The following is a 9,545-nucleotide window of genomic DNA, read 5'->3' on the forward strand; positions in this document are numbered from 1 at the left end:
AGTCGACATTATACTAAACCTGACACCATATAGTCGAGTTAAAAGGATCGTGAAGTTTTCTCGTTTAAAATGGCATTCCAGTACAAGGACACAGAGGCGGTTATGATGTTTCAGATGTACATTCGACCTAAGCTGGGACAGATTGTAACATTAGTCTTCTCATTTGGAAGACCCACATTTCGAACTTCTGGAGAAGGTGCAAAGGAATATGACAAGAATGGGACCACAACAGGCTGGAGCGAGAAAGACAATCAAGGGTAAATACAATAGCTATGTACTGAACCCTTTCAAACACCCCGATACTGTTGGACAGGGAACAACAAGTCCTTAGGAATCATAGCGAAGTCCGGACCAGGAGGGCACAACTGAACGGAGGAACGTGGGAGGGAGGGGGTAAACATCATTTAAGGAAAGGAACTGGACCGGTGGAACCGGTGAGCCAGGAGGGAGTAAATGTCACCACCATCGACCAATAACAAGTCTATATGATGTGAATTACGGGTAGGAAGGAGGTGGTGTCCTACGAGTGCGTAGGAGCTTCTGCTCCCAATAAGGATAAGGATCGAGCCAGGCGATGGATGCCCAGAGATATACTCACCTTGAGATAAGATGGCGCCAGCTACTCTCCACTACTGATTCAGATCGAATAGACAAAAATATGCTGGCGTTGTTCACTCTTTTGGCCTACGATGTTTGAAACATGGAGGACTCTCGAGGGTTTTAGGGCTTGGACGTGGGGCGCCTGCGCGGACGGTGTGTGGTCTGGTCGGCCGCTTCCACCAGACTGGCAGCCTCCCCGGGAGCTTGGCCTGGTGGGGCGGCCAGGCACAAGGAGAAGGTGCGGCTCATCCTCCACCCAAGTGTGGGCTCAGTGGGCGTTGAGCATGGCATTGAGGACCAGCACCAGCGCGGGTTGCTGTTGCCACAGCCACTGTGGTTGGGGGAAGGGGGATGGAGGGCTACATACCAGCATCTCCCGCTCTGACCTCAGGTCCTGGTGGATTCTGGGTATACTGGGTCATGTTGGTGACCTGCTTATCTCAACACTCTGTACACGAAAAGTGCCTCTAGCTAGGACATAGTTCACGAAAAGGGCACCAATATGGCTAGGCTACTATACACTAAAGGTAATAATGGCGTATGAAAAGCACACTTGCTAGGCTTCAACACGCGGAAGGCACTACCGGCTAGGCTACACTACACAAAGGTATTCACTTGCTAGGCTACAGTACACAGAGGTGTTCACTTGCTAGGCTACAGTACACAGAGGTAATCACTTGCTAGGCCACAATAGAGAGGCATTCACTTGCTAGGCTACAGTAAAGAGAGTATCACTTGCTAGGCTACAGTACACAGAGGTATTCACTTGCTAGGCTACAGTAGAGAGGTAATCACTTGCTAGGCTACAATAGAGAGGCATTCACTTGCTAGGCTACAGTACGCAGAGGTATTCACTTGCTAGGCTACAGTAGGGAGAGGCATTCACTTGCTAGGCTACTATAGAGAGGTTTTCACTTGCTAGGCTACAGTACACAGAGGTATCACTTGCTAGGCTACAATAGAGAGGCATTCACTTGCTAGGCTACAGTAGAGAGAGGTATCACTTGCTAGGCTACAGTACACAGAGGTATCACTTGCTAGGCTACAGTACGCAGAGGTATTCACTTGCTAGGCTACAGTAGAGAGGTATTCACTTGCTAGGCTACAGTAGAGAGAGGTATCACTTGCTAGGCTACAGTACACAGAGGTATTCACTTGCTAGGCTACAGTACACAGAGGCATTCACTTGCCAGGCTACAGTAGAGAGAGGCATTCACTTGCTAGGCTACAGTAGAGAGAGGTATTCACTTGCTAGGCTACAGTAGAGAGAGAGGCATTGCCAGGCTACAGTCGAGAGAGGTATTCACTTGCTAGGCTACAGTAGAGAGAGAGGCATTGCCAGGCTACAGTAGAGAGAGGCATTCACTTGCTAGGCTACAGTAGAGAGAGAGAGAGAGAGAGAGAGAGAGAGAGAGAGAGAGAGAGAGAGAGAGAGGCATTCACTTGCTAGGCTACAATACACGGAAGGCACTATGGCTAGACTACAGTACACAGAATGTATTACCTACTAGGTACAGTACACAGAAGGCACCAGGTCTTAGACTGCAGGACACAGAGGGTACCAGGTGCTAGGCGACAGGGGAAAGAGGCCACCATTGCCTAAGCGGCAGTAAAAGGAAGGCATTACTAGCTAAGCTACAGTACAAGGCAGACACAATCCTAGGCTACAGTACAAGGCAGACACAATCCTAGGCTATAGTACAAGGCAGACACAATTCTAGGCTACAGTACAAGGCAGACACAGTCCTAGGCTACAGTACAAGGCAGACACAATCCTAGGATACAGTACAAGGCAGGCACAATCCTAGGCTACAGTACAAGGCAGACACAGTCCTAGGCTACAGTACAAGGCAGACACAATCCTAGGCTACAGTACAAGGCAGCCACAATCCTAGTTTACACTACAAGGCAGGCACAATCCTAGGCTACAGTACAAGGAAGGCACAATCCTAGGCTACAGTACAGGGCAGGCACACTTTCACATCGACAGTACACGGGAGGGCACAAATGCAGTGGTTGTTTAAGGAGAGACTTACCCCTTCCCTCATCACAACAGTGGCGTCCCTCAGGGATCCTGTCTTCTCCAATCCTCTTTTTCTTCCGTCCATATATGACCTCCTCAACTTCTATCCCTTACACTCACGATTCCACTATACATTATTCACGTCCTCTCACCCCTCCTCACTCTGCTACATCACCTATTTTTCTTTTATTTTCAGGTGAGACGGCACGGGCAACTGAAGCCCTCATCGACTAACCATCCCCCTACGAGTGGATGAATAGCTTGGGTTGACTGTGCACCAACTGTCGCAACCAGATTCGAACCTGTACTCTCGATCCTGGGCGGCCCCCGGAATCCAAAAACTTAGAGGAAAATTGAAGGATTAATCTAATTCCCCTTTGGAGTCTTCAAAGGCCTTTACACGGGAATAGTGGCATCTGAAGGGAAAGAGACAAATTAAAAGTTAAGTTAAAAGACCGTTTAGGGGTGCCAAAGTCCAATACAGTTGCATGGTGGCATCAAAAAATAAAAAGACAAATTAAAGGTTTAGTTTAAATCCCCTTTGGCGCCGCCAAAGGCAATTACAGGGGCATAAAGGCATCAAAAGGGAAAGAAACATTTGGAAAGCTTACTTTAATGCCACTTTGGGGATGCCAAAGGGCAAGAGAATTGCGGTGTGGCATCCAAAAATTTAGAGGAAAAGTGAAGGATTAATCTAAATCCCCTTTGGCGTCTTCAAAGGCCTTTACAGGGGAATCCGGGCATCTGAAGGGAAAGAGACAATTGAAAAGTTTACTTAAAAGACCGTTTAGGGGTGTCAAAGTCCAATACAGTTGCATGGTGGCATCCAAAAATAAAAAGACAAATTAAAGGTTTAGTTTAAATCCCCTTTGGCGCCGCCAAAGGCAATTACAGGGACAAAGAGGCATCAAAAGGGAAAGAAACATTTGGAAAGCTTACCTTAATGCTACTCTGGGGATGCCAAAGGGCAAGGGAATTGCGTGGAGGCATCCAAAATCTTTGAGAAAAATTGAAGGATTAATCTAAATCCCCTTTGGCGTCTTCAAAGGCCTTTACAGGGAATACTGGCATCTGAAGGGAAACAGACAAATTAAAAGTTTAGTTAAAAGACCGTTTAGGGGTGCCAAAGTCCAATACAGTTGCATGGTGGCATCAAAAAATAAAAAGACAAATTAAAGGTTTAGTTTAAATCCCCTTTGGCGCCGCCAAAGGCAATTACAGGTGCATAGAGGCATCAAAAGGGATAGAAACATTTGGAAAGTTTACTTTATTGCCACTTTGGGGATGCCAAAGGGCAAGACAATTGCGGTGTGGCATCCAAAAATTTAGAAGAAAAGTGAAGGATTAATCTAAATCCCCTTTGGCGTCTTCAAAGGCCTTTACAGGGGAATAGTGGCATCTGAAGGGAAAGAGACAAATTAAAAGTTTAGTTAAAAACCGTTTAGGGGTGCCAAAGTCCAATACAGTTGCATGGTGGCATCCAAAAATAAATAGACAAATTAAAGGTTTAGTTTAAATCCCCTTTGGCACCGCCAAAGGCAATTACAGGGCCATAGAGGCATCAAAAGGGAAACACGTGGAAAGCTTACCTCAATGCCACTTTGGGGATGCCAAAGGGCAAGGGAATTGCGTGGAGACATCCAAAATCTTTGAGGAAAATTGAAGGATTAATCTAAATCCGCTTTGGCGTCTTCAAAGGCCTTTACAGGGGAACACTGGCATCTGAAGGGAAAGAGACAAATTAAAAGTTTAGTTAAAAGACCGTTTAGAGGTGCCAAAGTCCAATACAGTTGCATGGTGGCATCCAAAAATAAAAAGACAAATTAAAGGTTTACTTTAAATCCCCTTTGGCGCCGCCAAAGGCAATTACAGGGGCATAGAGGCATCAAAAGGGAAAGAAACACTTGGAAAGCTTACTTTAATGCCACTTTGGGGATGCCAAAGGGCAAGAGAATTGCGTGGAGGCATCCAAAAATTTAGAGGAAAATTGAAGGATTAATCTCAATCCCCTTTGGCGTCTTCAAAGGCCTTTATAGGGGAATCCGGGCATCTGAAGGGAAAGAGACAATTTAAAAGTTTACTTAAAAGACCGTTTAAGGGTGTCAAAGTCCAATACAGTTGCATGGTGGCATCCAAAAATAAACAGACAAATTAAAGGTTTAGTTTAAATCCCCTTTGGCGCCGCCAAAGGCAATTACAGGGGCATAGAGGCATCAAAAGGGAAAGAAACATTTGGAAAGCTTACCTTAATGCTACTTTGGGGATGCCAAAGGGCAAGGGAATTGCGTGGAGGCATCCAAAATCTTTGAGGAAAATTGAAGGATTAATCTAAATCCCCTTTGGCGTCTCCAAAGGCCTTTACAGGGGAATACTGGCATCTGAAGGGAAACAGACAAATTAAAAGTTTAGTTAAAAGACCGTTTAGGGGTGCCAAAGTCCAATACAGTTGCATGGTGGCATACAAAAATAAATCGACAAATTAAAGGTTTAGTTTAAATCCCCTTTGGCGCACCAAAGGCAATTACAGGGACATAGAGGCATCAAAAGAGAGAGAAACATTTGGAAAGCTTACTTTAATGCCACTTTGGGGATGCCAAAGGGCAAGAGAATTGCGGTGAGGCATCCAAAAATTTAGAGGAAAAGTGAAGGATTAATCTAAATCCCCTTTGGCGTCTTCAAAGGCCTTTACAGGAGAATAGTGGCATATGAAGGGAGAGAGACAAATTAATAGTTTACTTAAAAGTCCCTTTGGTGGTGCCAAAGTCCAATACAGTTGCATGGTGGCATCCGAAAAAAAGCAGACAAATTGAAGGTTTAGTTTAAATCCCTTCGGCGCCACCAAAGGCAATTACAGGGGCATAGAGGCATAAAAAGGCAAAGAAACATTTGGAAAGCTTACTTTAATGCCACTTTGGGGATGCCAGAGGGCAACAGAATTGCGTGGAGGCATCCAAAAATTTTGAGGAAAATTGAAGGCTTAATCTAAATCCCCTTTAGCGTCTTCAAAGATCTTTACAGGGGAATAGTGGCATCTGAAGGGAAAGAGACAAATTAAAATTTTACTTCAAAGACCGTTTAGGGATGCCAAAGTCCAATACAGTGGCATGGTGGCATCCAAAAATAAAAAGAAAAATTATAATTTCAGTTTAAATCCCATTTGGTGCCGGCCAAAGGCAATTAGAGGGGCATAGAGGCATCAAAAGGGAAAGAAACATTTGGAAAGCTTACTTTAATGCCACTTTGGGGATGTCAAAGGGCAAGAGAATTGCGGTGAGGCATCCAAAAATTTAGAGGATAATTGAAGGATTAATCTAAATCCCCTTTGGCGCCGTCAAAAGCCTTTACAGGGGAATAGTGGCATCTAAAGGGAAAGAGACAAATTAAAAGTTTACTTAAAAGACCGTTTAAAGGTGCCAAAGTCCAATACAGTTGTATGGTGGCATCCAAAAATAAACAGACAAAATAAAGGTTTAGTTTAAATCCCCTTTGGCGCCGCCAAAGGCAATTACAGGGGCATAGAGGCATCAAAAGGGAAAGAAACATTTGGAAAGCTTACTTTAATGCCACTTTGGGGATGCCATAGGGCAACAGAATTGCGTGGAGGCATCCAAAAATTTTGAGGAAAATTGAAGGCTTAATCTCAATCCCCTTTAGCGTCTTCAAAGATCTTTACAGGGGAATAGTGGCATCTGAAGGGAAAGAGACAAATTAAAATTTTACTTCAAAGACCGTTTAGGGATGCCAAAGTCCAATACAGTGGCATGGTGGCATTCAAAAATAAAAAGAAAAATTAAAATTTTAGTTTAAATCCCATTTGGCGCCGCCAAAGGCAATTACAGGGGCATAGAGGCATCAAAAGGGAAAGAAACATTTGGAAAGCTTACTTTAATGCTACTTTGGGGATGCCAAAGGACAAGAGAATTGCGGTGAGGCATCCAAAAATTTAGAGGAAAATTGAAGGATTAATCTAAATCCCCTTTGGCGTCTTCAAAGGCCTTTACACGGGAATAGTGGCATCTGAAGGGAAAGAGACAAATCAAAAGTTTACTTAAAAGACCGTTTAGGGGTGCCAAAGTCCAATACAGTTGCATGGTGGCATCCAAAAATAAACAGACAAATTAAAGGTTTAGTTTAAATCCCCTTTGGGGCCGCCAAATCAATCACAGGGGCATAGAGACATCAAAAGGGAAAGAAACATTTGGAAAGCGTACTTTAATGCCACTTTGGGGATGCCAAAGGGCAAGAGAATTGCGGTGAGGCATCCAAAAAATTTAGAGGAAAATTGAATGATTAATCTAAATCCCCTTTGGCGCCTTCAAAAGCCTTTACAGGGGAATAGTGGCATCTAAAGGGAACGAGACAAATTAAAAGTTTACTTAAAAGACCGTTTAAAGGTGCCAAAGTCCAATACAGTTGCATGGTGGCATTCAAAAATAAACAGACAAATTAAAGGTTATTAAAGGTAAAGGTAAAATTAAAGCTTACCTTAATGCTACTTTGGGGATGCCAAAGGGCAAGGGAATTGCGTGGAGGCATCCAAAATCTTGGAAGGAAAATTGAAGGATTAATCTAAATCCCCTTTGGCGTCTTGAAAGGCCTTTACAGGGGAATACTGGCATCAGAAGGGAAAGAGACAAATTACAAGTTTAGTTAAAAGACCGTTTAGGGGTGCCAAAGTCCAATACAGTTGCATGGTGGCATCCAATAATAAAACGAAAAATTAAAGGTTTAGTTCAAATCCCCTTTGGCGCCGCCAAATGCAATTACAGGGGCATAGAGGCATCAAAAGGGAAAGAAACATTTGGAAAGCTTACTTTAATGCCACTTTGGGGATGCCAAAGGGCAAGAGAATTGCGGTGAGGCATCCAAAAATTTAGAGGAAAATTGAAGGATTAATCTAAATCCCCTTTGGCGTCTTCAAAGGCCTTTACACGGGAATAGTGGCATCTGAAGGGAAAGAGACAAATCAAAAGTTTACTTAAAAGACCGTTTAGGGGTGCCAAAGTCCAATACAGTTGCATGGTGGCATCCAAAAATAAACAGACAAATTAAAGGTTTAGTTTAAATCCCCTTTGGCGCCGCCAAAGGCAATTACAGGGGCATAGAGGCATCAAAAGGGAAAGAAACATTTGGAAAGCTTACTTTAATGCCACTTTGGGGATGCCAAAGGACAAGAGAATTGCGGTGAGGCATCCAAAAATTTAGAGGAAAATTGAAGGATTAATCTAAATCCCCTTTGGCGTCTTCAAAGGCCTTTACACGGGAATAGTGGCATCTGAAGGGAAAGAGACAAATCAAAAGTTTACTTAAAAGACCGTTTAGGGGTGCCAAAGTCCAATACAGTTGCATGGTGGCATCCAAAAATAAACAGACAAATTAAAGGTTTAGTGTAAATACCCTTTGGCGCCGCCAAAGGCAATTACAGGGGCATAGAGGCATCAAAAGGGAAAGAAACATTTGGAAAGCTTACTTTAATGCCACTTTGGGGTTGTCAAAGGGCAAGAAAGTTGCGGTGAGGCATCCAAAAATTTAGAGGAAAATTGAAGGATTAATCTAAATCCCCTTTGGCGTCTTCTAAGGCCTTTACAGGGGAATTCTGGCATCTAAAGGGAGAGACAATTTAAAAGTCCAATACAGTTGCATGGTGGCATTCAAAAATAAACAGACAAATTAAAGGTTATTAAAGGTAAGGGTAAAATTAAAGCTTACCTTAATGCTACTTTGGGGATGCCAAAGGGCAAGGGAATTGCGTGGAGGCATCCAAAATCTTTGAAGGAAAATTGAAGGATTAATCTAAATCCCCTTTGGCGTCTTGAAAGGCCTTTACAGGGGAATACTGGCATCAGAAGGGAAAGAGACAAATTACAAGTTTAGTTAAAAGACCGTTTAGGGGTGCCAAAGTCCAATACAGTTGCATGGTGGCATCCAATAATAAAACGAAAAATTAAAGGTTTAGTTCAAATCCCCTTTGGCGCCGCCAAATGCAATTACAGGGGCATAGAGGCATCAAAAGGGAAAGAAACATTTGGAAAGCTTACTTTAATGCCACTTTGGGGATGCCAAAGGGCAAGAGAATTGCGGTGAGGCATCCAAAAATTTAGAGGAAAAGTGAAGGATTAATCTAAATCCCCTTTGGCGTATTCAAAGGCCTTTACAGGGGAATAATGGCATCTAAAGGGAAAGAGACAAATTAAAAGTTTACTTAAAAGACCCTTTGGGGGTGCCAAAGTCCAATACAGTTACATGGTGGCATCAAAAAATAAAAAGACAAATTCAAGGTTTAGTTTAAATCCCCTTTGGCGCCGCCAAATGCAATTACAGGGGCATAGAGGCATCAAAAGGGAAAGAAACATTTGGAAAGCTTACTTTAATGCCACTTTGGTGATGCCAAAGGGCAAGAGAATTGCGGTGAGGCATCCAAAAATTTAGAGGAAAAGTGAAGGATTAATCTAAATCCCCTTTGGCGTCTTCAAAGGCTTTTACAGGGGAATAGTGGCATCTGAAGGGAAAGAGACAAATTAAAAGTTTACTAAAAAGACCGTTTAGGGGTGCCAAAGTCCAATACAGTTGCATGGTGGCATCCAAAAATAAAAAGACAAATTAAAGGTTTAGTTTAAATCCCCTTTGGCGCCGCCAAAGGCAATTACAGGGGCATAGAGGCATCAAAAGGGAAAGAAACATTTGGAAAGCTTACTTTAATGCCACTTTGGGGATGCCAAAGGGCAAGAGAATTGCTTGGAGGCATCCAAAATCTTACGAGGAAAATTGAAGGATTAATCTAAATTCCCTTTGGCGTCTTCAAATGCCTTTATAGGGGAATAGTGGCATCTAAAGTGAAAGAGACAAATTAAAGGTTTACTTAAAAGACCCTTTTGGGGTGCCAAAGTCCAATACAGTTTATGGTGGCACCCAAAAATAAAAA

The 9,545-nt window shown here is 43.2% G+C and overlaps 1 protein-coding gene across 1 annotated transcript in view; it reads right to left on the reverse strand.

Moving 5' to 3' along the window:
* Window positions 1–825, reverse strand: part of LOC139764679 (transforming growth factor-beta-induced protein ig-h3-like) — a 35,992-nt gene extending 35,167 nt beyond the window's left edge. Inside the window, 1 exon segment of the mRNA XM_071691561.1 lies at window positions 599–825. The gene's annotated coding sequence lies outside the window, so the exon portion shown is untranslated.
* Window positions 826–9,545: the final 8,720 nt, after the last annotated feature.

This window comes from Panulirus ornatus, chromosome 50 (genome assembly GCF_036320965.1).
Source record: "Panulirus ornatus isolate Po-2019 chromosome 50, ASM3632096v1, whole genome shotgun sequence".
NCBI lineage: Eukaryota > Metazoa > Arthropoda > Malacostraca > Decapoda > Palinuridae > Panulirus > Panulirus ornatus.